We start from the raw sequence: 26,871 nt of genomic DNA on the forward strand, positions 1-26,871 counted from the left end.
TTCAGATGTCAAGAAGAGAGAAAAATATCATGGCTAACCTGCTGATCAGAAGGGAGATTTACTGTTACTCAGCTACCACTGTTAGGTAGTTGAGAAAATAGAGCTTTTGCTTTGAATTTGTTTTTGACTGAGCTCTTTCTCCAGATAAATTTAATTTATGAAAGAATTGAGATAACAATGGGAGGTTATTTAAAAAAACAACCAACCAACAAAAAAAAAAAACCAAACCAAAACAAAACCAAAAGCCAAAAGCCAAAACAAAAAAAAAAACCCCCAGTTTCTCATTTTGCAGAATTTAAATCAATTTAACTAATAAATAAATACTTTTTTTTAAAGTATGAGTTCTCTGTAAAGGAGAATTCAGGATAGGCCTTTCAGTATATATGCTGTTTCCAATAACTGGTAGCATGCATAAACTTGCTATTTTAAGGATATATATCAAGTTTAATTTACAATGAACTTGCTGTCTTAGTAGGGGAAGAAAGTGATATATGAAACCTGGGTGTGCAACTCAGCTGACTCTGAACTCAGGGTAGCAGGAAGGCATCAGGGAGGAATTCTTGCTTGGAACCCATTCAAAATTGAACTGCTGGATCCTTTCATCCAATCCAGAAGAAACTCAATTACAAGAAGTGACATTATACAACATAATAAAAGTAGTGTCAGCTCCAAATCCATGAAGGCTTGTTGACACAGGGAATGAGTCAAACTGATGTGACCATATGGTGAGAGGAGTGTGTGAACAAGCCTCTTTGTCTTCCATCCAGAGAATTTTATGGCAACATTCTTCACTGCAAATACATCTCATACCCTTTAAATCCATCCATGCAGTGCTATGCAGACAAGATGAACGTTGGTGAGCAAAACAAGGTGTTCGATGAAGGGAGGTCCTCAACATAGCTCTGCCACATCTAAGTACAGCCCAAGCTCATTAACATTGTGCAGGATATAATGTTTGTACTGCCACAAGGATCACTCACATAATTTGTCATAAACAACATGAATCATTACACAGGAATTCATCTTCCCACAATGGAAATTTAAAATAATTTATTCAGTGATGAAATAAATTGTGAAACAAAGAATTTTAAATTGTCACCATACTGAAAAGGCCACAAATTCACAGAAGACTAAAGAGTAGATATTTCTGAAGCCAATTGCAAACTTTCTGTTGACTTCAGTTGTATTTGAATAAGCTTCAGAGAAGAGGCAAGTCACCTAAAATACATTCTTTTCCTCCAGTCAGATAAATGCTGATATATAAAGCCATGGATAGGAATAGTTCATACTCCGCTACACTCTTGGTTCCACAGATACCTATTCAAATTGGAATAGGAAAAGATTATTAAGTAAACAATAAAGATTCTATATCATAAGAAGGCTAGATGAAATAATTTTATTAAGTTGACAGATTGGGAATTATTCCCTCTGAAAGAGTGAGGCCAAAGGTTGGGCGGGAGAGGCAGAAAATAAGAAAAATAAATAAAAATCATAAGGAAGAGAAAGAGCAATATGTTAAAAAAAAAGAAATTAATATCAATTATCTATGAGTAAAGAATAACTAGAATTTTTTTTTTTCTAATGATGAAAACACTAGGGTTCTGCAGCAGCCTTCCAGAGAAGAATAATGAGAAAAATCAGGTAATTTAAGGATGGAGCCTGTGTCCAGCACTAAAGGAAGCTATTGCCCATGAAAAAAGGCAGTTGAATATGATAACTTAGAAGGTGCTTTCTTGTGCGTTTGCACTAGTTAAGAAAGGCTAAGCACACAGAGTTTAGCACTAATCTATCATTGCCCTGACTGCTACCTGTTTAGCATACTCGCAGGCATGATATTATCCTGAACCCAGCAGCACTTTCGTGGACAGGAGCATGGTTTGGGAAATAACACATGACATAAATTCTTCTCTGCAGGCAGTATGGATGAGACCATCTTGCCAAGGGGAGGGAGAAAAAGAATACATTTAGTCATGGGCAAGTTTTACAGTGCCATTTGTCAGCAGTGTCAGGGAATGTCCCAAAAATTTTTTAGAAGTAAGTGTGTCCTTTAAGTTTTGTATTCCTAGCAACGTAACTAGGTATTGTGTTTAAACTGGATATTTTCAAGTAGGGGACTAGCATTTGGAGGTTATATACAGCCAGCTACCACTGTGGTATTGCAAAGGGTTTTCCAACCCACCAGTAGCAGTGACCAGTTATGGTGCTAAGCTAGACTGCACAGTAATGCATTCATAATTGTTTATAAAAGTCACTTTTTTTTTTCTTATTTTCATATAAAATCTCTAAATCAGTCATTGTCTTCCTCCCAGGGATCTTGCTAGAGAGCCTAGAGGTCAGGTGTTTTATCTAAATCCTCCTACCCCTAGATGCAAGTTATCTAGCATAAGTTAGAAGTACTTTGGTCCTCTTCCAGGCTGCATTTAAATAAACTGGTATGTTATTCAGGACAACTCTTGTGAGCCCCTAAATTTACACAAACTCTCCAGATAGCCTTCAATACACATAATAATAGACTGAAGAGTTTACACTGATGTAATTCCAATTAGCTGTGTTACAAGCATGGTGTCTACCTTTTATGGACAAATAAATCTTTTCAGGTAATTAGTTTTGGGTTGGGTTTTTGTTTTATTTTGTTTTGTTTATTTTTGTTTTTTTCCTTTACTGAGCAAAACATTCAGCTGATGCAGTTTTATCCTAAGGGATAAATAATATGTTCTTTGATAATAACTACATTAGCATAGCTTGCAGTATTCTCTATTTTACAGCTCAGGTTCAAAAGATTCTTTCTCATAGGTTAGAATAATTTTAAACTGTTTTATCAGCTGCCAGATCACTATAAGAGGAATCAAGTTCAACTGAATGCAGATAGAATTTGGAGCATAAGTTACTTGGTATTTACTCAAATGGGGATAGCCTTTATAAGCTTATGATTTGTCAAATAATTGATCAAGATTTTACTTTTAAATAAAATGTTTGGTTTCAAAATTCATTGACTGAAATTTGATATATTGCATCAGAAGACTGACGGGAAACCAAATTTAGTCTCTTTGGTTGCTCTTCTTAGCGTTTTTAAGTTAAAATGTAGAAAACTAAGCTAAAGGGTACCTCCTAATTTATTACAGCTACCTGAAGGACTAATTGTTTCCTTATCCTCCTAGTTACTTCAATATTACCTTAACAGATCCATACATTAAATAAATCAGGTCTTCTTCATGAATCAGAAAAAAGGAGACAAGCTGACTGCTGTGGTGAGTCTAAGTGAAATCAAAATTACAGCTCCCAAGTAGGTGATTTTGCAAAAATAAAGGGGCCCGCTCTTTGGTCTTTTAATGATCTGCAATGCACCAGAATGTCCACTGGCATGTAGCTGAGATACAGAAAGGACATTTTCCAAACTCAGCTGCATTCATCCATCTTCATAATTTCTACTTCTTTGCACAGACTTACTGTTCTTTCTACAAGGCCACTTAGCAGCCTCCTCAAACTGTCGCTACGCTCGGTACCAGAAACACCCATATCTGGGAAGGGATTTCGTACGCAATGAGAGTACTACCCATCCTGACCCAGCACGTCAAAGTCTCTAACTATTTTCTCATCTTTTCAGAAATCTTCCTTCCTCCTGCCATAAAAGGTTTGAGGCAAGGGCTTTACTGTTATTGATGAGTTGTGTGGTACTCAATATGCCACAGCCCTGGTCCATTGCTGAGATTCGTGTGCACTGCCACCCCGCAGGTAACAGGGAAGGGGGGCTGCACTATGGGTAGCTGTGTCTCCTCCTACCAGCTCACAGAATTGCAGGCTGAGCCCAATGACTGCTCTATGCCTTTGAAGGTGCTGCTTGCCAACTGCTGAGCAATACGATTGAATGTTATCCCACTCCATTCCATTACGTCACATTACATTCTTATGTCACCACACATTTTTGAGTGTCTGGCCAGGCATTGTAGTCAGCGCCCAGAGTAAATAGGATGTTCCTTAAAACCACTGTTTACTTTACAGCCCTACCACCTTGCTTCCAGGCTGCCATTGCAGGTCCAGTAACTGAATCAGGGTGAGATATTAAGTTGCTACATCATGTCACTGTATGCAAAAGACTAAAGAAATCTGAGTAGAAATCACCATTTTTATGGAAGTTATTTTTCTTGTCTTACAACAGGTGTTTACCTGCTACTATTTTTCACAGGTCTGGTGAATGTAATAGGCTCATTCACATTTGAGGTGAAATCCTCAACAGTAAAATTAATGAGATTCTGCTATGTTGCACAGAGATGTAAAGCCAGGTTTTTTCACATCTGATGAGGAGAATTAGCTGAGTTAAACCCTAGTAATGATGAGTATGCGTCATACTTCAGTTTTCAGAAACATTGAGTGAAGGTGAACTGACTACAGGGACCTCAGACCGTACCAGATGTTTGAATTTCCTGGGTGCACAACTCCAGTCTGAGCTCTGCTCTTGCTCCCAGGCATAACTGCTTATTTAATAACCTATTTGTGGATTTTTTTTTGCTGTACTTGATCTTAATCTTTCTTTATTGCTCACTGTGTTCCTCCACATGGCCAAAATGGAGGACAGAACAGATCTGGTATCATGGTTTTATTTTTATGTGCATTACAGACTGCTTTTCACAGGAGCCAGTTAATTAAGCTGGGTATGAAAGGCTCCTAAATACCAGTGGAATAACATGGAGAAGCCCAGTATAAGAGTGAAGCAGAGTCTTAACTTATAATCGTCCTTACCTATATACAGAGAGCAAGCAATATTTTCCTCATTACCTCTGTTCTGGTCTTGTCCTGTTGCACGATGGTTCCTGTGACTCCAAAATGATGAAAGTCCTTCAGGTCTCAGGGGTTTGAAAGCAGAGTTAGGCTCTTGCTGCTCACCTTCTTGTCCTCCATGTCCTCCACTGACCTGAGAGGTGGGAGAGGTCTATGTCCATGCTATATGGCTTCTTGAGGGCATATTGTTCCACTTACACAGATCTGAACACAGTTATGATAGCCTATCCCCAAACAGGGATTTACAAGCTAGATAGTCATGTGTCTCAATCCTCTCACAGGTTTAATTAGAGAACATGCCATAAAAAGCCTAACAGTTACAGGGCTAATCCCCACAAAAACAGTCACTATTACCGCTTTTGCTGAAGCAGGTAGTCAGAGACAATATTCACCTTTCATGTAATAGCTTAATGTTTACAGCACTTGACCAGGAGAGAGGAAGCTTGCCTTCTGCGCTTTCCACAGTCCAAGGGAGACCATTTATGCTTCCAGGAAAACACCCTAAACCCAAGCTAGATTTAAAAAAAAAAAAAAAAAAATTAAGAGGATTTCATCACACCTCCTTCATCCAGTCCAGTGTACATCCTGAGAAGCTGGTTACACTGGGACAGGGAGACAACATTAAACCCCCAGTCAAAAAGGAGCCTGGATGGCATATAAAGGGATGTTGGTTAGATTTTTGTCTCTGTTGACAGGGCTGAAGTTGTAGTTTGTGTAAAATAGTCATACAGAAGATGAAAGTAAGGACCAGCCATATTCTGTCTTTCTAGCGAGTGATTCTTCATAAAGTTCCTTTCTGGATCTACTTCTAGTCACATAAAATAAGACAAGAACAAAAATAACTTAGAAATGCAGAAATTAAAGTTATTTGTGGTTTTGTCTCACAGAAGATTGGAGTCCCACTGTTCAATACTGTAGGCAGCTATTAATTACTTCATGCCTTAGAGGCCACAGTCATGGACTGACACTTCACTGTACCCTACAACAAAACACAAACCAATAGGACTGTCTGTCTTTTAAGAAACAGGAGAGAAAATTATGTCTGTCGCAAGGCTCACAGAATCTCAAGTCTTTTGTTAAAATGAGACAGATGCTTACTGCCCGTTGTGGTTTAGCCACAGGCAGCAACTAAGCAAAACCCAGGCACTTGCTCACTACCCTCCCGTGGGATGGGGGAGAGAATCAGAAGAGTAAAAGTGAGGAAACTCCTGGGTTGAGATAAAGAGAGTTTAAGAAGTAAAGCAAAAGCTGTGCACACAAGCAAAGCAAAACAAGGAATTTATTAACTCATTCCCACGGGCAGGCAGGTGTTCAGCCATCCCCAGGAAAGCAGGGCTCCATCAAGTGTAGCAATTACTTGGGAAGACAAACGCCATCACTCCAAACATCCCCCCCTTCCTTCTTTATATACTGCACATGACGTCATATGGTATGGCATATCCCTTTAGCCAGTTGGGGTCAGCTGTCCTGGCTGTGCCCCCTCCCAACTCCTTGTGCCCCTGGCAGAGCACGGGGAGATGAAAAGTCTTGACTAGTGTGAGCACTACTTAGCAACAGCTAAAACACCTCTGCATTATCAACACTGTTTTCTACACAAACCCAAAACACAGCCCCATACTAGCCTCTATGAAGAAAATTAACTCCATCCCAGCTGAAGCCAGGACACTTCCTTACACCTGTTTCAATGGAAGTGAGGGCTGCATACTTCAGCCTAGAGCCCTTTCACCTTTTTTTAAGATTAAAAAATATATGCACTTCTGCTAAATTTTTCATTTAAGTTTGCAAGCCACATTGCTGTATACAGAAGATATATTATTCAGGTTCACCTAATGGATTGCACTGCCCATCACTTTGTCCAATTATAGTAAATAGGTAAATATAGTAAATATAGTTTCAGATGATAGAATAAAATTAACATTTTATTCTTTATAAAATACTAGATCAAGAAGTTAACTTCACATAGGCTGAATTAAGTTATCATAAAGTAGACAATTCTAATTGCCTTTCAATTTAAAACAGATGAATGGAATTACAATTGATTTATAAGACATCTATATCAAATCCACAGTACTTTTGCAGCTGGTTCTAATAAATCAGCATCTTACACGCCATACCTGTATACCAGTAGAAATCTTTGCCTTTCAAGAATGAATCTTTGAAAAAAAAAAAACAAAAAAGAACAGCTGCCTCATTATAAATTCTGAAGTCCAAGGAGTTCTCAAATCCAATGAATGCCCAGCATCACTGAGAGATTCATTTTAATAGCCTGGGCTTCTTAATGTGCTACTAGACTAAGAAAGCATCAAGGAACAGTGAAAACAAAATGCGTCGTGCAAAACCTGACATGTTCTTCTGGGAAAGGGCACTGGTTCAAAGAGGTGTCATCAGATCAGAGGTGGCATAATGGCACCATGCTGTTTCATGGCAGAATAGATGGCTATTGCAAAAGCAATTAAAGTTAGTAAAAGACATGATGTTAAAGGAAGGTGAAACACAAGAGATAATCCCTTGAAGGATACTCAATGATTATGATTAGCTATCAATACCCTCTATTTCTTGAATACCAACACACACACCCCTGCCATGTATTTGCTAATATAAATAGTACTTCTGTAATGTTGTCTTTTAGATTTGGAGTTGGCGCCAGTGCTGCCTCTTTGCTGGAATATTTTACTGTTGTCATTTGGCAGTTACAAACATCCTAGAGAATAAAGTAAAGGAAAAATTATCCCTCTCATCATACCTATGGTAGAACTAACTGCAGGCATTTTCTTATACTTTCACTGCAAACACTCGTTGCTTTCTTTTTTCTATTGTTTTCTGTGATTACAGCCTTTAGTTATTTCTTCCTTCCTATTTTCATTTATGCTACATATGCCGTTAAATTCCAGGTTGGAAAGTTCCTGAGTTATATTTTTTTCAGTTTGGCACTGCAGATGCACTGTTGCTCTATTATTAAATTCACTTTTGTGTGTGTGCTTTTACAGCCAAGACCTCCTTCCCTGCAGAAATACTTTGAAGATCAGCAAACCCTAAATTAAAACGAAAAGAGAATTCTCTGCTGTCTTTCTATGAGCCATTGGCGGTGCTGTGCTTTGAGCCAAAGCAGAGACCTAGGAGCATAAAAAGTTGGTTGTATTATTTTGGTTGGCTGAGTAAAAACTATATCTTACAATGTTAATTTTGTTCAAGGAATGATCCAAGTCTTTGCTGCCAAACGCAGTCCCGTGAAAGTGTCCCAAGACAGTTGACAGCAATCTGCTGGAAAACACCAAGAAAGCCATGAACAGAAGAGCATCAAAATAAAACCTTCCCTACATTCCAGATGCCCTCTGTCTTTTCCCTATCACCCTAGCTGTGATCAAAGCCTTATGTTTCATTTTGCTGTCAGAAGTTTCTTAGCAACCTCTAATTTTTACTTTTACTTTTTTTTTTTTTTCCAGAGAATGTTGATGCTATAGCAAAACCAAGTATAGCTTTCCGTGTAACATGGGCCTGTTGTACATGCAATGTTCTGGACCAATAATTCCCAATTTTTATAAGCCAAATTTCACACCAGCCAGAATTGATCCCACTGAGAGAGTGTGCAACAGGAGAATATATTAGTTTGGGTTGTGTCCATGTACTGGGCTCACACCTCATGGTTTGGGAACCACTGCCCTAGGTTAGGAAAATAACATCTATTCATGTATTTTTGTGTCTTTTCCCCCCCACTTTTTCATAATAGTTCATCATATTAACGTTCTTTTCATTTCTGTAAAACAATGAAAACCTTTGGCACTTTAAATTGCACTGAGTATGGAAATTTGACTTTTTATCTTTTCCCTCATGAATTTTAGAGGATTAAGCTGGTTTTTTTTCTACCAATTAAAGTTATATTTTTATTTTGAAGAACTATGTTTATTTGTCTTGTAAAGTTGTTTTTTTTAATTCTTATTGCTTAATTCTTCCTCCTCACATAGGCACCTTGGTTTCAAAGTAAGACCAAGCTATTTCAAAAACTGTTTTATCAGTCTATGTTTTCTGTGACTAATATAAGCACCTTAGATAAGGTAGGGCTTATATTTTAGAAGTCTTTCTGAGTTGGGCAATCCTCACTTAGAGTAAACACTTAAATTTCCTTTAGAATCCTTTTGGCAGACCTTTAGAAGGCAGTCTGGGATCAAAATGTAAGAAATCTTCAGCTGTGTCAGACCCTGGCTGCCAAGCCTATTTTGAAACAAGTTCCTACTAGAAAAGGACTTCTGATTTCTTTTTTTCCTGAAGGTGTCAGTTGAAGCAGTTTTTTCTCTTCACCTCCCCACATCAATTCTTCATCCTTCTTTCTATGAGCTATTCAAGTGGTTAAAACACTTATCAAAATATACGGATATAAATACATATTGTGACAAATACAGACAAGCATGAGTCTTGGGTTCTTAGCTCATGAAGACTTCAGACTTAAGCTCCCAAATCCTAAGTGTACTCTGATCATCACTTCCACTAATTACTTTTCTCATTAAAAATATCCGATGTATTATCCCAATAAAACTAATTAGAATCTCATTCTTCCAAATCTATATAAGGCTGGATGGTCCACAGCATAGCAGAGATTTTAAAAATATGAGCTCAAAATAAAAACCTCCAATGTCACAAAATACAGTGATAAGATAATTTTAGCATCATGGAGTATTGACAAGTTTCAAAACCTGAGAGCTATAAAATTATCAGCACACGTTGCTTTATTTCTGCTTCATTGGCGTTATAGTTCACAAACTATGTTACACTAATGCCATGTGGGAAGTTGTAACAGCCTAGACTATTCCAGCCTTACGGATGCTTTATTGCCAGAAACAAAGAAATACCCTAAATATTTGTGTAACCTGCAGGAATACGAGTGGCTTCTTGTTCGCGACATCACGGGAGCGAACGTTAGGGGGAGCCGTCTGCACGATGCCTCTTCAGACCTCAGTTGCGATCGCACTTTGACAGCATTTTGTGTTAGGGTTTAGCATTTTGTAGTTCCTCCCAAATTATAAAACCTTTCCCACTCAGTCTGCTTAAACACTGTGGAGGGATCGAAGTCAACCTGGTTTCTGTATATCACTAAGTTCTTTCCTGAAAAATTCTACATCTGCAATGATTGGTCTTTTGTTTGCCACAGTATTAATTGCACATTTATTTTACATTTTCTCATGCTAGTTACTTATATACAGTTTCAATTTTTGGGAGAGGTAAAAAAAAGGGAAGGTAAGCAGTATATGACCTACTCATTTGGGGAAAATGCTGTTCTGCTGCAATATTCAGGCCCGAAGTTATTGCTGCTTTCTTACGCCAATGCTCTGCCTTCATCGGCCACGTTTGCCATGTAGACCTAATTTTACCTCATGTGCTCCAACTAGTTTGACTGAATTATAGCTCACTTCTGTCCAATTCTGGCGTTTCTGCCTCAGAGGATGAGGTAGCTGTGGTTCCAACAGCCACACCTCACAGCTGGGTACCATGCCACCCACGCACCATGGTCTCTACCTACCCACCTGCAACACGTGAACTGTGGTTCTGCCCCTACTACATACCTCTATCTTTTTAAACACAGTATTTTTTCAAGCTGAGCTTTTTCCTTTTCTTATTTACCAAACAGTATTTCCCTCTTGTCTTTCCTGTCCCTACCATAGCCCCAAGAAAAACAAAAACCACCCCAGCACAAATACAATACCTTGCTGAATTTCTGTCCCACTGCACTGGAGAAGCTAGTTTTCCTATGAATATGCGTTTTCAGCTCTGCAGGTGTCAGCAAACAGTGTGCTACGCTCCTGCTAACTAAGCCCTCACAGACCACGTCAGCAGTTCAGTGGCAACGGTGTTTCCTTGCATAGCATAGTCAGAACAAATACCTGCTTTCCTCTCCCTGACAGCTGGCTTTCACGATGTTTGTTCAAGCTTCTTACCTTTGAGACCGCTATGGGTCTGTTGTATTTGCTCAGAAGAGGCCAACAGATTCACAAGGTATTACCCAGGCAGGAGGGACACATGGGTGATAGCCTAATAGTACCTCTGGAGAAACATGCTAAATAATCATTTGTAGTAGAATGCCACAGTCATTTCACCTGTAACAAACCAGCGATCGAGGCTGGTTGCGCCACCCTCCATCATGCCCAACTTGCAGACCCATCCTGGAAAATGTGTTCAGTCCCTCTCTCTGCCCCCTCAGGATAGAAATTGAACTGAACTGTCGATAATCTCCTCAGAAATTATTCTGAGCTGCTTATCTCAGTCTCCTCACTACTTCTGTTCTACTACACAGAAATTACTGAAACATTCTCTAAATCGTTCCTTTCCCAGCTAAATGGTCTAACCATCAAACTGTTTAGCCGTCTCCATTCACACTTTCTAGCCCAATTAATAAACTGTTTCAGGCAGTGTTCTATTAAAAACCAATATCAGTATGTTACTTATAGGAAAAGGAATGCCAAAAGAGATCTGATGATGAATATTGTTTCACTTTATTAAGTAGTATAAACAAATATTCATGCCAAGATGATAAATACAACACAATTAAGAATCATCATCCACTGAAAATTTGGCATCCTTTGTGGAGGTGCTTAGACTTCTGAAAATTACAAAGGAAAATAGGTGAACTTATTCTGGTCGGTCAAGAATAAGCAGGACAATCTTTAATGCGGAATAAAAAAAAGAAGTAAATGAAAGAACTGTGACCTTACTGTAAATATTATTTTAAACAACATACATTTAAAATAATCAAATAAAATACTCAGCTGAAATAATCAATTAATTTAATCAATTTAATTATTGCAGAGTTGCATTCAAAAGATCAATAAAAGCATTTTAAATATCTAGACTAGCAGGTTTGCTACTATAAGCCAGAGTTTTGCTGAAAAGATTAGCTGGTAAGAAAAGCCACAACAGGTTTGTTCTAAATTGATTGGGATGAAATGGCCCAGAAACATATTCCAATAGATTTTGAAATGAAAATTAATTAAAATTGGCATGCAGGTTCTTTCTACTAAACTTTTAAATGTCCCTCAAGGTGGCCAATTGGGAAGAATTCTTTTTTTTCTTCACATTGTTTCCTTTTGAAGTCACTGAACGTGTTAGCACTATGGATTATTTCTGAAAAGTTCTCATGTGCTTTCTTTAAGAAGTTCACTGATTTACTATTGTTAGGTACGCCTGAAGACATCAAGTGATTCAGCATTGGCATGTCAGAAAACGTGTAAGCAGAATAAGCAAAATAAGCCATTTTAAAAGGTTCTCTTTTTTTCTTAGCATAATTCTATTTAAAATAGGGCTTCTGCCAGCTTACTATCACAATTTTTAAATTACATAACTGTGGTGAGAAAAGCTGCTATTGAGACTTGCCATCATGACCAAAAGTTCCCGTGGCACTTATTTGGTTTTGTGCTACAAAGTCACTTAGGCACTATAACCTTACTAATTTTACCCCTTTTCACAGTCACTTCTCACTTTACTTTTTCTCATGCTTCTCGTAGTTAGGAAAGCAAGTCGATGCCCTTAATTAGTTTCTCTTTCATGCCAATGAAGCAGAAGAATATCTCTTGACTCTCTTGTTCAAGAAAGTACGTTTAATGTTCAGCACAGTTTAGTGATCTGCCATGGCATAGATCTCATCTTGACTCGAATATTTCCCCTTGTATTTACATTTTCTTAGTTGCAAAGTGTTGCTTGGCAACATGGATGTGGATTCAGCACATCATATTTTGTCTAGAATTGGAAGATTACTTTTTTATAATTTGACAAACAGGTTTGATTTCCTCAGTATTTGTAATGTTACAGAAACGTTCCCATAAACTTATGAAATATATAGAATATTGTAGGCACTAAACTAAAATTAGGGAACTACATTCTGGAAGTAAATTACGGATCTAATTTAGAACTAAAAAACTAAGATATAGAAAAACAAATCATATATGTAGAGCCTGTGTTGCTCTTAGTTCATGCTGACCAATACTAATCAAATTTCTGAAACATGTACTCTCTATATTCTCTATATAATATTCTAAATTCTAATTTTTAAATTCTAATTTTAAAAAAATCTAAATTCTAAATCTAATATATACTCTTTATTTCTATCCATAAAATGTGAAACCGATTTTCCAGTACCTGGAATATTCAGATTGGCGTTTGGTTCAAATAATACACTCTAACACATAAATTTATTAAACTACTCCCAGCAATAAACAGTGTTCATGTTGCCCACTTATCTAGTGATAAATAGTTGAAGTCATTAAGAGTCTTACCCTTGACTTCAGTATGAACCATGAATGAAAGGATATTAAGTGGAAACGCATATATAACATTTTAAAAAGGGGTCTATCCCTACAATTATTTTGCCATTTACAGAGGAATAGCTAAAAATGTATATTAGCATACATGAGCCACATAATTTATTGTTTTAATAAGAGACCTTTCAATTACCCAGCTGTCACAGAGAAAGTCCTTGCTATGTATTAACTGATAAATCATGATAGGTTATGCTCTATTAACCTAAGTTATCATTGGTTTAGGACATCAGAAGCCTGGGTACACCAAGAAGAGCAATAAAAAATTCCAGGTGGAATCATAGTGCCTTGCACTATGTCTTGCATATGACTCTGAAATGTTAACAAAGTAATTCTCAAATGTCGCTTATCAAACAACGTCTGTGAGATATGACTGCGATACAGAAGAGCATGTACTTCATGAAGTTGTAATTTATTTTACAAAAAAGGAACAGGTTTTGGTTTTGTATAACTATTTCCCGTAATTTATGTCATCAATGTGCATCTGTGTATAATTTAATTCTGGAATGTATTTTGCAATACATTTTTTAAAGATCTTGTCAGATAACAACCTGTTGTGCTATTGTACCGTAGAACAGATATTTAAGTTTGCTAGGTAACACCTACAGGCTATTATTTTTTCTGTAGGCCATTAACACTCACTTCTTCTCAGTGTCTTTTCTACCAGATTTGTAGCCCAAAAAACCCCCAAATGCTATCTCAATATTTACAGATGAATGAGTAGTTTTAGTGATAGACAGTGTTTGCAGACAGACATAGAAGTGCTGATAAATTTCACATACCATATTCATTGGTGGTAACGATAGCCACAGGTCTGAAACCTAAAGCCTGATTACAGTGTCGTAAGGGCTTTGCATGAGTATAAGGACTGTTTTCAGTAGTTTCACCCAAAGTAGGTTAGGAGTTTAGGGCTCCTATCTTAATCCTTTCTTCTTTGCAGACTTACACTTAGATATAGATACTGTGTTCAATGACACATTTTTACTTAAAGTGTGAACAACCCATCACATTTTTATACTTTTCCTCTCAAGTATATTCTGAATTGCATTTGGTTTCAGCTTTATATTTTGGCTACTTGTATTTTTAAGCAAATTTCTTATGCAGAAGGCAATTACACACCTGCGGTGCAGATCACCCCTGGGCCTCATTCTTATTTTTGTTAAGGACGATCTCTGCCAACTCAGTACAATAAAGGAGCCATAAAAGTGCTGCTCAGTGAGAATCAGGCCCACTTGAGCAGAGAAGCTAAGCAAAATGTAATGGTCCTGATCTAATGGCTTCTTCTGCTCTTCGTATCTGTGAGTTCTCTCACACTATTTTAAAATTCCTCCTCCACATGGGTCGTTGAAGCTTAAAGAAATCTCAGCAATATTTATGATGAAAGAAGTTAAGGGATTTTTTTTGTGACATACCAAAACACCAAAAGATGGTAAAGAAACCACTGGCTGCACATTTTTTTAAGATTTCCTGTGCTCCCTTTTTTGGAAGTGATTTAGGAAAAAGTTCTACAACTTGCACTCTTAACTTCACCCAAATTGGAATGATCCCTTATGCCTATAGACCACTTCAGATCAGGCTTTTATTGCTTTATGTTACTGACACAAATCCCCACCCATTAAAATGGTAGAACGTGGGAGCTGGTGTTTGCTAAACTGATTCAGATTCTGCTTTGGGTCTTGGCTGAATATAAGAATTTCGTACTGAACACCGTCAGGGAGAGAATTCTGGGTTTGGTGAGCTTTGGTTTGAGTATAGTAAAGCAAGCTCTGCATATTTTGATGATAAGTCTGTCATGTTTGTGTGGACGTCAACACAGAAATCAAGGTAATGCCTTACTGTGGGAATTATGGTCACTTACTTAAAATGACTAACTCCAAGCACTGGACGACCCAAGTCCTTGATTTAAAAAGAGTTGAGTGCATAGACATGTATCATCTTTTGAAAATGATGCTTCTAAATCTGTTTTCTGTGGAAATGAGAAATACAGCAAAAGAAATAAAGCAAAGGAGATCACTCTTTTTTTTCACAGTACTTTATGCCCCCAAGATGTGAAAGTATTCCTCGGTAGACCTGCTGTGAGTCTTGTAAGAGATCTGTGATTTGCTGCAGCAAAGAATCGTTTAGTCCAGACTTCTCAAATCTTTTGATGTATACATTATAAATTAGCTCTGTTATTTTAACACATTTATTATGGCACAATGTTTTGAGAAGCAGCTGGCTTTGAAAGCTGTAGAACAAGTGATGAAATGGTCAGGCTGCAAGGTCTTTGGCACAACTTCTTCCTTCTGACAACAATGAACATTCCTAGTGATGTTCCTCCTCTGATAATCATTAAAGTGTGTGTCTACCTCCATGAACAATTGACTGAAAGAACTTCATGTCATGTTTATAGCCCATGACACCTGGGTTATTCTGAACTGAGTTTTAGAAGATGAAGGGCTTATACAGCTGTTCTGTAACTCAGTTCTGTGGATATCCATGGGTAATACCAACGTGAGTGCAAGGGATGAGCTAACCATCACACACTGTATTGTCTGACGAGAGGCACTGAATTAATTAGAGGGATATGTCTTGATCTGAGCACAGAGCTGAGAAGGCAGTCATGACTGATGTCAGTGGCAAAGCTTCAGCTGACTTCAGCAGGACGAGGATTTTGGTGTATTTATCCTGCTTGGGACACTATTCTACATCTGACTTGGTTTCCTTTGCCATATTTGGCTCAGTTTGTTGAACAGGATGTTAAAAAAATACTGAAATTACTGATTCTGTGGGGGACTGTGAATATTCATTTCTTTGTATTTTTGATTAATTAAATGTGTGTTAATTGTTGCAATTATTAGCTTGAAATAACTTATTATTTCTCCAAAATAAAAATGTACATAACATCTGTCATTTTAAAACCTTTGAACACACAGAATTTGCTCTCCATTGTACCACTGCAAATTTTATATTAGTCTCTCTAGATTTACTGTAGAGGATACGCTGGAATCTGGAGATTTAAGATTTGTCTTTCTGATCACAAATAAAAAGTAAGAGTCTGCTTAACTCTGTGCTATTAGAGCAATGGAACATTTCTAGGCATGTACGGTTTTAAAATAGGGGCTAAAAATACAAATAATATTGTTAACATATCATCCTCACCTTTCTGTTCCGTGTTCAAAATTTTTGTGTCTGAACACAACATTAAGATTCATCCCAAAGTTTCTGGTTAGTCATAAATAGACAAATTCTCTCTAAAGTAATAAGCTTTTATATTACTGTATGTGTTATTTAAAGTAACTGCTGAAATATAATATGTTTATGTTTCTTTAAATTTAATTGTGTTGTATGATGTTTTAACTCACCTTTTTCAATATTTGTACCTCCTTAGAATACCTACATATATCTATATATACTGATTTACTCATATCGTTTCCTTGTTTACACATCCAAAGATTAAGTATATTATGATTAAAAGTATTCTTCTACAGAAACAATATGATGCAATACCCCAAGTATTGTTTTGAGTTATATTTCATGGCAGTATCATAGGTTTAATAATTACACAAATATATACCAAAAAAGTGCATAATAGCTGGTATACAGACATGTAAGATTTTCTATTGCATGTTACTTTTTTTCAGGCTAAAAATGCTGTAAATACATCCTCACAGGAAAGAAATGCATATTTATTTATAAAAATATAGATACATGCATATACATGTATATGTATGTTTATGTGTATTACATTTTCTGTCAAGTAAGTGAATGGCTTTACTTAAACTGATTTTTTTACCCATTTCTCAAATATTTTTAAAGTAGTGAGGCTATCTCACTTATCTCTTCATTCATATGGCTATGTTTGAATTTATTACAAAGATTGTTGTTGAATATCCATAAAAGTGGTGCCTGGATGTCTAATGAAGAATCATTCCATTGCTGGTAGTCCCAGTAAGTCATTGGAACAAGGTAATTCTGATTCAGAAAAAGCTATTTTTCTATGGGTGGACTTGATATAATTAAAAATCCTCTCAATCAATACAAGCAAAGTCAATCCTGGGTAGAAAATTAGGATTGGCTTATATTTATGATCATGATGTGCTGCTGCAGGATCTTCCTGCATTCAGGGTCATCCCAGAGATTTCAGGCAGATGGGATGCACAGAAAATAGCTTTGTGACAGTTTCTCAAGACGGTAGGGTTTTGCTTATCATTTCTGCCAAAACCTGTTTTCTGTACATGACTTTTCTTCAGCATATGCTTATATAGGCTGAGTAGGCACATAACAGTGCATTGCATTGTGCATTACATTTTAGTGTCTGAGAGGCGATACTGAAGTCAGGCATTCTAGGGAACATAAAAATCAGTATTTTCACTGTACAAATACATATTTGATTGAAATGTTTTAGAGATTAACCTTTTTTTTCCTTTCCTGTTTTTCTGCTGTTGCTGACATTATGTAACTAGTGTTTTTAGGCTGTCATTGTGAGAAGTTTGCAGTTTGAGGAGCTTAGAGTGAATTATAAATATGAGTCAACAGCATTAATATTGTTGAAAAGAAAAGCTGCTGCCATATTTGGAAAATATACTTCAAGGATGTGAAGTAATCTTTCTACCCTTTAACAAAGCAGTGATAGAAGCAGTTCTGATGCCTGATGGCCAGCTCCCAAATAAATTTTATTTTTTCCTACAGCACACGCTCCTTCCTTTGCTTTTACTCCCTCTTTAGGTAGTCCTCAACTAATGTGAGACCTGAGAATACGTCTCCTGCTCCTCTTTTCCCAACATGTTGTCAAGAAAAGAAACCATTCATCAAGCTTTTTTCCTCTTCCCACCCCCTTATTAACAGCTTAGCAGTTCCTCCTGGTAGCTACAGGGAGGAGGCTGGGGACAGCGCGGGAACTGCCTGCTGACTTCAGCGTGGGAATGTGGACAAGCATGAGAATGTCCCCGGCTCAGGACAGGACATCCCTATGTCTACGTGGATTCCAGTAGGGGCGTCCATCACTGCCCTGTCATGTTTAGTCCACAAAGCCCTCATTTTGGTGCTCAGTGGCACCTCCTCCCAGGTCAGATCCCTGACAGTTTGTCAGTCCTTTCAGAGCATCCCAAGGTAGCATTAAGTCTGCAGAGACAAGGACCAGCTGGGCACTTTTCCTGAGAACGAGACCCAGAGTGACAGCAAGTTTAGAAAATGGGTCTTGAAAGGGAAGTTGGAAAGAACTGGGTTCACTCAGTCTAGACAAGCCTGAAAGTCTGTGCAAATGGTTGCTCTAAAACAAAGGCAGTAAAAAAGTAAGGGACCTAAACTGTAGCACAGATTTACATTATATCTAAGGAAAAACAACTTTAAGACTTTGTAGAGTTTTCTAGACATCCAAAAATGCCTTTCTTCTTGGTAATATGTCAAATATTTACCTTCGCCTCATTAAAGAATTATTTGGCAATCAAAAGAGCATACTGCATAAGTTGAATATCCTTGGTGGTTTAAGGGGTAACATGATGTCAAATTTCTGTTCAATTTAGTGACAGCCCATACAATTTATGTGTACAGATATAACTTCCTCCAGTTGGTCTGATGAGCTATGAGAGCTTGCAAGCATGAAGAAAGAGCATCATACATTGGAAACTATATTTTGTTGTGGACTGGACTACAGTCAGGCTGAATTACTTTGCAGCTCTGAAGTACAGATGCAGACAGCTGCAAAACTCTCTGTTTTCATGCAAATTAGATGTTGCTATAGGCTACCAATCCTCAAATTGCATCACAACCTTTCTCAGCTTGGGGAAGTTTGGATACTCTGCAAGTAATTAGTACCAATAATCCCCTGTGCAAGATATCTGCCAAATTCACTGTGCAGTTACTTCTAGATATCATCTTGTAGAAAACAGTGTGTCATACTGCCTAAAAATAATCAGTTCATTCCCTTCCTTTGAATTACCCTTAAATTCATTTATCTTTATAATATGCATGAAAAGGAAGACAAAGATGAGGAATTGCAATCTAAAAAAAGCCAGGCAGAAAGACAAGAATCCCCATTCATTGCATACACAGTTATTATAAAATGAACTCATCTAAATGCAACAATTTACAGCTGCTCACCAAAAGCAATTCCACTCCCCCAATATTAACCAAACAAATTTACCTTTGCAAGACTGGTAGTGCTCTGCAGAAAAGTGTGAGGACTCTTTAATATTTTCAGAGCTTTTAAGGTATACAAAAAAAAAACCCTGAAAGAGCAGAGAAATACAATGAAAAGAAAATTAAAGACAGCCACTCAGTCAACAAACTCCTACACAGGTGGAGAAAAATTCTCAAATATATTCTCAAATGCTATCGGTCAGATTTTTGGCAGGAGAGTGATTACACGTGGGCAGAACAGCAGTTTCCATCATCATTATGTGGCCTGCAAACAGATTTTGCATAACAAAAAAAAGACCAGTCTACAGCCTAATGAATGTAGTCATTAACTGTAATAGCTTTAGCTATAGACTGAAGGGGGAGGTACTTTAGAGAAAAGGAAATCAGCTCCAATGATCCCAATATACTGCTGCATTTTCAATTTAGAAAATAAGTGGAACTGTTTACAAAAGGGAGGGTGGGGAGTCTATTTTTGTTGTATGCATGTATCTCAGCATTTTGCCTAATCTTAGAAAGAGTGGTTTAGAAATGTGCGCTGAATATTCCAGGCAGTTTTCACAGGGATCCTAAAGCTGCATTCCCCAGCTCAGTGTTACGGACTCACGACATTTCAGTGATCACAGTTGGTTTAGAGCCAATAACTGGAAAGTTGCTTTTGGTATAGTGAGTTACTGAACAGACCAAACTAGTGGACATGTCTCCAGCCTTCTATGCTGTGTCTCACTGGTGTAAAAAGACAGAGCAGCCATCATGTTAGCTGGAGCGACAACATGTGACATAGTGAGGAGCTGTTGCAGGAACATCTCTTCCAGCTGGCAGTCTGGATGTCCACCTACCTAGTTGTAGTTGGTTTAACATTAGTCCTCTCCCTGCTCCTCTCTCCTACCCAGGCTTGGCAGCAGCTGGAAAAAGGCCACTCCACCATCCTAGGCAAAGAAAATCAAGTGATATCAAACGAGTGGTATCAAAAGGAATCAGCTCTAAAACCATAAACTGTAGCATCTGAGTGGGATTTGGATGTGTCATAGGCAATATGTTCCTTTTTACTGTAACAAAAAAAAAAAAAATCCTGGAGCCATTTCTGTGACGCAGAGAAAAAAACAATTATTTTGAAATCACACACATATATTGTATAGAATTTGCTAGGTTTGTGTAGGTCATCTGCCTCTGTATGGAATGTATTATGTCATGAAGAAATTTGTGTGCACTTTTGGAAAGACCATCTTAAAATATTCATATTTTCACTTTAGTGTATATCGCCATTTGCTATCATTACCTATTTAAAAAAATCCAAACAAATTCTTAATACCACACAACCTTTAAGGATGGTGGTCTCATCTTTCAATATGTCAGGTGTATGAAAAGCATAAAATGTACTCTAGATCTTTCCCTGTAAATCTTGGTAACTTGATAGTATATACCTAATAGATCGTGATAGCATACACCTGGTACCTTGGTAGCACATACTTGATTAACTTTTTTAAAGTGAGCAGCTAACAAAAATCTCCCCAATGGCCAAAAAGGCAGATTTGCAATTCACTGTTGCTTAACTTATTAGTATAATAAAATTAAAGTAAGTTTATGGTCAAAGTTTCATATAATACATTGAAAAGGGTTACAGCAGTTTTGGGGCCTGCCAGTTTGCATTGTTGCTCTGCTCCTCTTTTACTGTCCAACACATGTGCTTGCTAAATTTTTAAGCAGATTATAATCAGTACTCTTCAAATCATAGGTGCATATCTTTCTCTATATACACAACTCTAGGCATAATGAAGTTCCAATTCTGATTCACACTGTCAGAATGCTGCATGGAAAGCCAACAAAAACGTAACAGGCATTGGCATGGTTCAGGAATGCTTAAATTTGAAGCTGTCCTTGAAGGATATTGTGGTACTGAATGGAAAAATAATCAATTATAGTATCTATTTAATCTGTTTATTGGTGTAGGATTTTCTTATTTGAAACTTGTTTAGTCCAACAAGCCCTCAAAAGTTGTAGATCCCCCCTACTTCCTTGGAAGGCTTCTCAAGAATCTGAAAACATTCACTGAAGTCAACATCATAAAGAAAAATCTGTACCTTGTAGTTGAGATTTAAGAAATGTCATAAACAGTATAAAAGACCTGTAAAGTTTTAAAATAATCTTGCATCCATTTCGTACGTAGGCATGTCAACTTGTGCAATCCCTTGTTCAGATGTGATGCCTTACCACTGACTGACTGGCATTAGAGTTTCTGTTCCCATGACTGAGGTGATTTGGACTACAAACGTAACAGACCTTACGTACAGGGACAATAACATAGAATTGCTGCTAAGGATATTCAAAGCTGAGTGGGTGGCCTTAAACTGCCAAACCTGTGTTCACTTCAGATTGTTGGCCAAAATGTCTAAATTAGGGAACAAAGAATTTCTTTTCTCTTTTAAAAGCACAAAGGATTATCTTAATTATACTGAGAGATAGTGTGATTTGGGGAACATATCTAAACACCTTCCCTTCAGAAAGAAGAAAAAAATTTAACAGTATAATTTTCATTTAGAGCAATTTTGAGAAGACTGAGAATTTAAAAAGTAACAGAAACAAACATTTCTAGTTCATAGTAAAAATGCTTTTTCATTTAAAGTATCTTGACCGTGAAAAATGTTAGCTAGCTCTAATTAGGAAATTTTTTTCCCCGTTTCTTTCATTTTGTCCATGGGAAAGTGTTCTTCTGTATGGCTAATTTCAGTTCCTCCTCTCAAGAACAAGAATCCTGATTCTGCTGGGCACAGGTGTGTGACCCACCGCACACTCCTGCATGTTCTGACTGCATCACTGGCATTATCTGTGTGTACAGTCAAACACACGATTAATCCTAAATCAATTTCTGTTGCCTGTTGATGCTTCCCATAGCAACTGCAGAGAGGGGAAAGATACATTAACGTGAAAAGAAGTAAGGCAAAATATCATGAGAATCTGGGGAAACTGTGAGGGAGGGGCAATATTTTAACTTTCTTTGCATTCTTTCTCTAATCCAGTGGGTTTTATACAAGCATCATTCCCAGACATATGTCAAATCTCAGCATAAGCTAATACAAATACAGAGCACAGTGGATGTCAAGAAGTCAGGTAGCGCGCTATCCTCCCTTTGCCAAGGCAGGGTTATTTATATCAGATGGATGTTTGTCTAACTCATTCTCTGACACCCCCAAGAGTCTCCAAGCTATTCTAGTTCCTCATACTCTTTACTGTGAAGAATATTTTCCTGGTGTCTAAAATGAGTCTTTCTCCTTCCAGTTTACATCCTGAAAGTTTACATCAGCATGATAAACAAATTATAATCTTTTTGCCATGGCTTTTTATGTACCTGAAGACAGTTGTCACATCTCTCCCCTAGTATTGTGTTCAGTTCTTTAGGCTATGAATCTTCAGCTAATTCAATCAAGCCTGTTTCTTAAATCACATTCCCACTTTTTGGTTGACCCTTCACCTCTGTCACTAGTCACTAGCTTTTCCTTTTGTGAAGTTTGATACTAAAAGCTATCCTGGATTTGTCTTTAGTAGCTTTCTCCCTGTAGTGAACTGCAGGCCAGCATTTTCTTTACTCTTCCTTCCACAATAAAGTGGTTAGAGAATTGCTGTCTGTTACTTCTGATGTCCCTTGTTTGTTGCAGCTTGTTTGGTGCCTTGACTTTTCTCATTTTATCACTATCTAATGTTTTTCTTTCATGTTGATCCTTGAAGATCTGAACTTGCTTCTGTTTTTAATATATCTCCATCTTTGAGATGGGCACATTAATGTCTTATTGTAATTCCTATCCCTCATTCGCATGGCACTTTTTAAATTAAAGTAATTCTAGTTCTTCAGTTCCTTTCAACAGATCTAACCTTAAAATTTTCTATGCTTGGTGAAGACTGCTATTTTCCCTCTTTGCTCTTTTAAAAGTCACAAATGCTATTTTTCATTAATGTTCTCACCCAATTTGTCTTTTGTCTTAACATTCTCAAGCAGTCCCTGCCTACTGATTAAACACCTACAGAAGAGCCCTCTCTCTCTTGTCACCAGCTACAGCTTGTACCCAAGTAGCATCGCCTAGGCTTTCCAAGAACTCAGTAGACAAACTACTGCATTCTTCATTTATCTGTCATTATCAATAAGTTCTGTGCTTTGGAGGATGCTCTGGTAGCGGCTCACAAAAAGCTTTCCTGACATCATCTTCCAGATTTGATGGCATTAATCAGACACATCACAGGAGGGTCCATATAGTTGTCACCTGTAAGCACGACCAGTAGTCAATTGTCCTAATTCCTTTCATGTTCTGCATCTCTGAACACGTGGCTGAAACCCTGACGCATGAGGCAACACCTTCTTCCTACTCCATTTGCCTGCTTTTCCTGAACCCATTAAAATCCATTAAATTTTTTTTATATTATCTATTTATTTATGCATGCTTAATGATCTTTTCCAAGCACTTGTTGTCTCACATGAGTCTTACCATGAAATTAAAGGTTTCCACATTCCCTTATCTAGTTTAAGCTGACAGTAGTTCTCTTCCTTTGTCCTGTTTACGGTGATGTGCAACTCTAATCATTTGCTGGTCTTGTAAAAGTTGTCAGTCAGGTCTGCAAATCCCAGTTGTGCCTGACAGCAGACTGACATCAGTAGCATACTCCACGCTTTCGGTAGTCATGCTACGTACCAAGTAGATGTGGAGCGCTCCTGGAGCAACGACCATCCTGTCTTTTTGAAGACGTTTTGTGGAATTAAATGCCTAGGTCATTGTTGACAGGAATTGATTACCTTCACCTTTCTGTAAATGATTTTCAGGAAGGCTAGCAATTTCTTGAATGCACTGTATGAGCCCAAAGCAGCCATTGCTGTTGCATATTGAATGGTCTTTGTAGTTATTGTCTTTCTGATGACCTCTTCATAACACTTCAAGCATGAGCTTGCTCCTGTGCTGTTCTTCACCTCAATTTTCTCCTCCCTCCAGAGTGATTCTTTTCAGAAGAAACAAAAAGACCATTCAAACAGGTGGAGATTTCCTTATAACAGATGAAGTCTTGCATTTCATCTTCCTCGGGTATCAGATATATTGCTTTTCCTTCCTCCCACAATCCCTCTCTATGATAGGCAAAGTGGACTGAAGTTGGCACAACAGTGCCACCCATCTGGGGAAGCTCTTATTGGTGTTGGCTGTTTCAAATGGAAGATGGGAAAGATGGGAAAGGACAAAACACAGAAAATCCAGGAACACATTCAAGTTTCTCATATTTTACCATAGCAAACCATCCTAAAAATTTTGCACATCTGTCTTCTATGCACACACAGCATAACAATACAAACTGGCCTACAGCGACAGTCCTACTTGTTCAGGTGGGCTGAGCTAGAGAACTCCGAAGACTTATTCCCTACCGTTGGTATCGAGGGTTGTGGGGGAGGAAGTGAGCAGGGTGCTCACAATCTGTGATCACAGCTGTGCAAACCAGTCATTTCAATAGGGTCTCATTTGCCTCTACTTTTCTGTTCAGATGTTTAAAAGTAATTGTATGGACAGTAATGATATAAAACATTGAATTGTTTTATTTTATTTACATTTATCCATTAATTGTTACATTTATTCATTAATGAATTTTGTAAATATTGGTGACTCTGTTGTGTTATTTATTGGGGCCTCTCTGTGATATAAAACTGTGTTCTGATTTACTGTAAATAAACTAAACAGGCCTTTAACAAAGCAGCAGGACTCTTCCCCTCTGTTTGCAGAAGGATATTTTTTCACTAAAATTTCCATCACCCTAGCATCTCCTTCAAAAACAGGTAGCTGGGCCAATATACACATGCAAATAAGGTCTGATGACAGATAAATAACATTATGATAATGGACTTCCTATTTCAAGATCATCTCTTGTTAGTACTGCAACAGTAAAAGCCATTTAGCCATTTTCCCTTTTTCCTTCATTCTGTGATTCCTTATTTTCTTTGGTGTGCCAGTATTTTCTTAAATGGTATCTTTTTCTTTTATTTTTTCTTTAGAAACATCATTAACAATTATATATTTTATTTGATACAGTATGGTTATTATCCTGTATCACATTACCAGCCTTTAAGAATATGTACCAGACATTAGTCTGATGGTGAAGCATATAAACACAGAAGAACTGGATGAGGGGAAAACGCATCATGATCCTGAAAGACAGTTCCCCACTGTGTTGAATGTCAGTGTAATATTGAGGGCAGCCGGACCTGCACATGTCACAGCCCTCATACCTGGATGACTGTCTACCCTGGCAGGCTGGTGAATGAGATATATGCATTACTGTGTACACCTGATAGATATCTCAGCAAGGGGCTTTTACTTTTGGTGCTGCAGCTGTGCAACTACTTGTTTCTTCCATATCAAGGTTTCTTCACCTACTACTCTGTCTTTAAGTCTTGTACGGATGCCTTTAAGGACCTTTGCCCATTGGTTAAAAAGCAACACGATCTATTTCTAATAATCAGAATCACCTAATCACCTAATCAGAATAAAATTGGAAAGCACAGTGTCCATGCAAGGGAGAAAAAATGAACTTGTGTAGTGATGTGTTAAGGATATCCATGTCCTATTTAATCTGTTGGGACTCTCTCATAAACATTACTGGAATACTCTTCACTTATTTTACTACCTGTGAGGAAGCTGTTCTTAACCACTTATTCACCTAAATATCCTATACACCCCACTGCTAACATAAAGAACCGCTTGTCTCACCAGCACACAGTCCTGCGCTGCACTAGTGGTAACCTGCACACCTCACCACTTCTGTGGGTTGGAGTGGAGGTTACACTGGAATTCATTTGGAGCTCCTTGCGCAGCCAGTTTCTGGTGCCAGAGCATACTGTTTCAGTTGAACCAGTAGATTCTAATGATTGGTAATACTATTTTGAACCTGTCATATTGCAACCACCAATGGAGTACAACGATACTACCAGCTACTACAATAAAATTAAGCCTTTAGGAGAGGAAAGAAGGTCTAAGAAGGGACAGGCATGACTATCAAAGCAAGCAGGTATCTCCCTGACTCTTTCTCCCTCACCTTCACACCCCTAACTCAGTTCAGAGGATGTCACAGATCTAATATCCCAAACACATCTATATCATCCTGTCACCGACACCCTCTAAGTGTTGTTACTCTCTTGTGGGTGCAGAACTTCAATAACACACGCTACCAGTGCTTGTTTTCCTACTCCACTTTCACTGGCCTTTAGCTACTAGTTTAACATTTGCTTTGTCACCTCATCTGTCTGAGGCTTTGTTATCTCTGCATTGTTGTCTCTACAATGCACACTTTGAGTACATCTTTTATATAACCCTCCTAAAAGCCTTTTGCCCAAGAAGCTAAGCTGAAATACTTACTTGAATGAAAAGCAGCTCTGCTGAATTAAGAAGTCCTTCTGTGGAAAAGTTAAGAAGAGTTATGTAATATGAAGTTGTTATTTCTATCTTTTTTAATAACATGAAGTTATAAAATGGTATCTCTGTTGCAAATCTTCTTAGAGGGGATAACTATTCATAAAGTAATACTATAAATTGTATAGCACTCTGCTGGATTAGAGCTACAAAACTGTTCCTCTGAAAAATGATAAAGAAATTAATTACAAGAAAATAGTTTTTTTCTAAGTTGTTTATGGGACAACTCATAAAGCTGGGATACTGAC

At 37.6% G+C, this 26,871-nt stretch overlaps 1 protein-coding gene and 1 long non-coding RNA gene across 4 annotated transcripts in view; one reads left to right on the forward strand and one right to left on the reverse strand.

Annotated features, from left to right (window-relative positions):
• Positions 1-26,871, forward strand: part of GRM5 (glutamate metabotropic receptor 5) — a 283,397-nt gene that overhangs the window by 186,880 nt on the left and 69,646 nt on the right. The window lies entirely within an intron of this gene.
• On the reverse strand, positions 1,036-10,611 carry LOC135311569 (uncharacterized). Of its 2 annotated transcripts, none has more exons than XR_010371226.1 (4): positions 10,472-10,611; positions 7,950-8,037; positions 4,774-4,909; positions 1,036-1,317 (listed from the first exon to the last, which is right to left on the reverse strand). It is a non-coding gene; the product is annotated as an uncharacterized LOC135311569 (long non-coding RNA). The 2 variants fall into 2 exon arrangements; XR_010371225.1 differs by having other exon boundaries at positions 7,950-8,034; positions 10,472-10,610.

Source organism: Phalacrocorax carbo, chromosome 1 (assembly GCF_963921805.1).
Source record: "Phalacrocorax carbo chromosome 1, bPhaCar2.1, whole genome shotgun sequence".
NCBI lineage: Eukaryota > Metazoa > Chordata > Aves > Suliformes > Phalacrocoracidae > Phalacrocorax > Phalacrocorax carbo.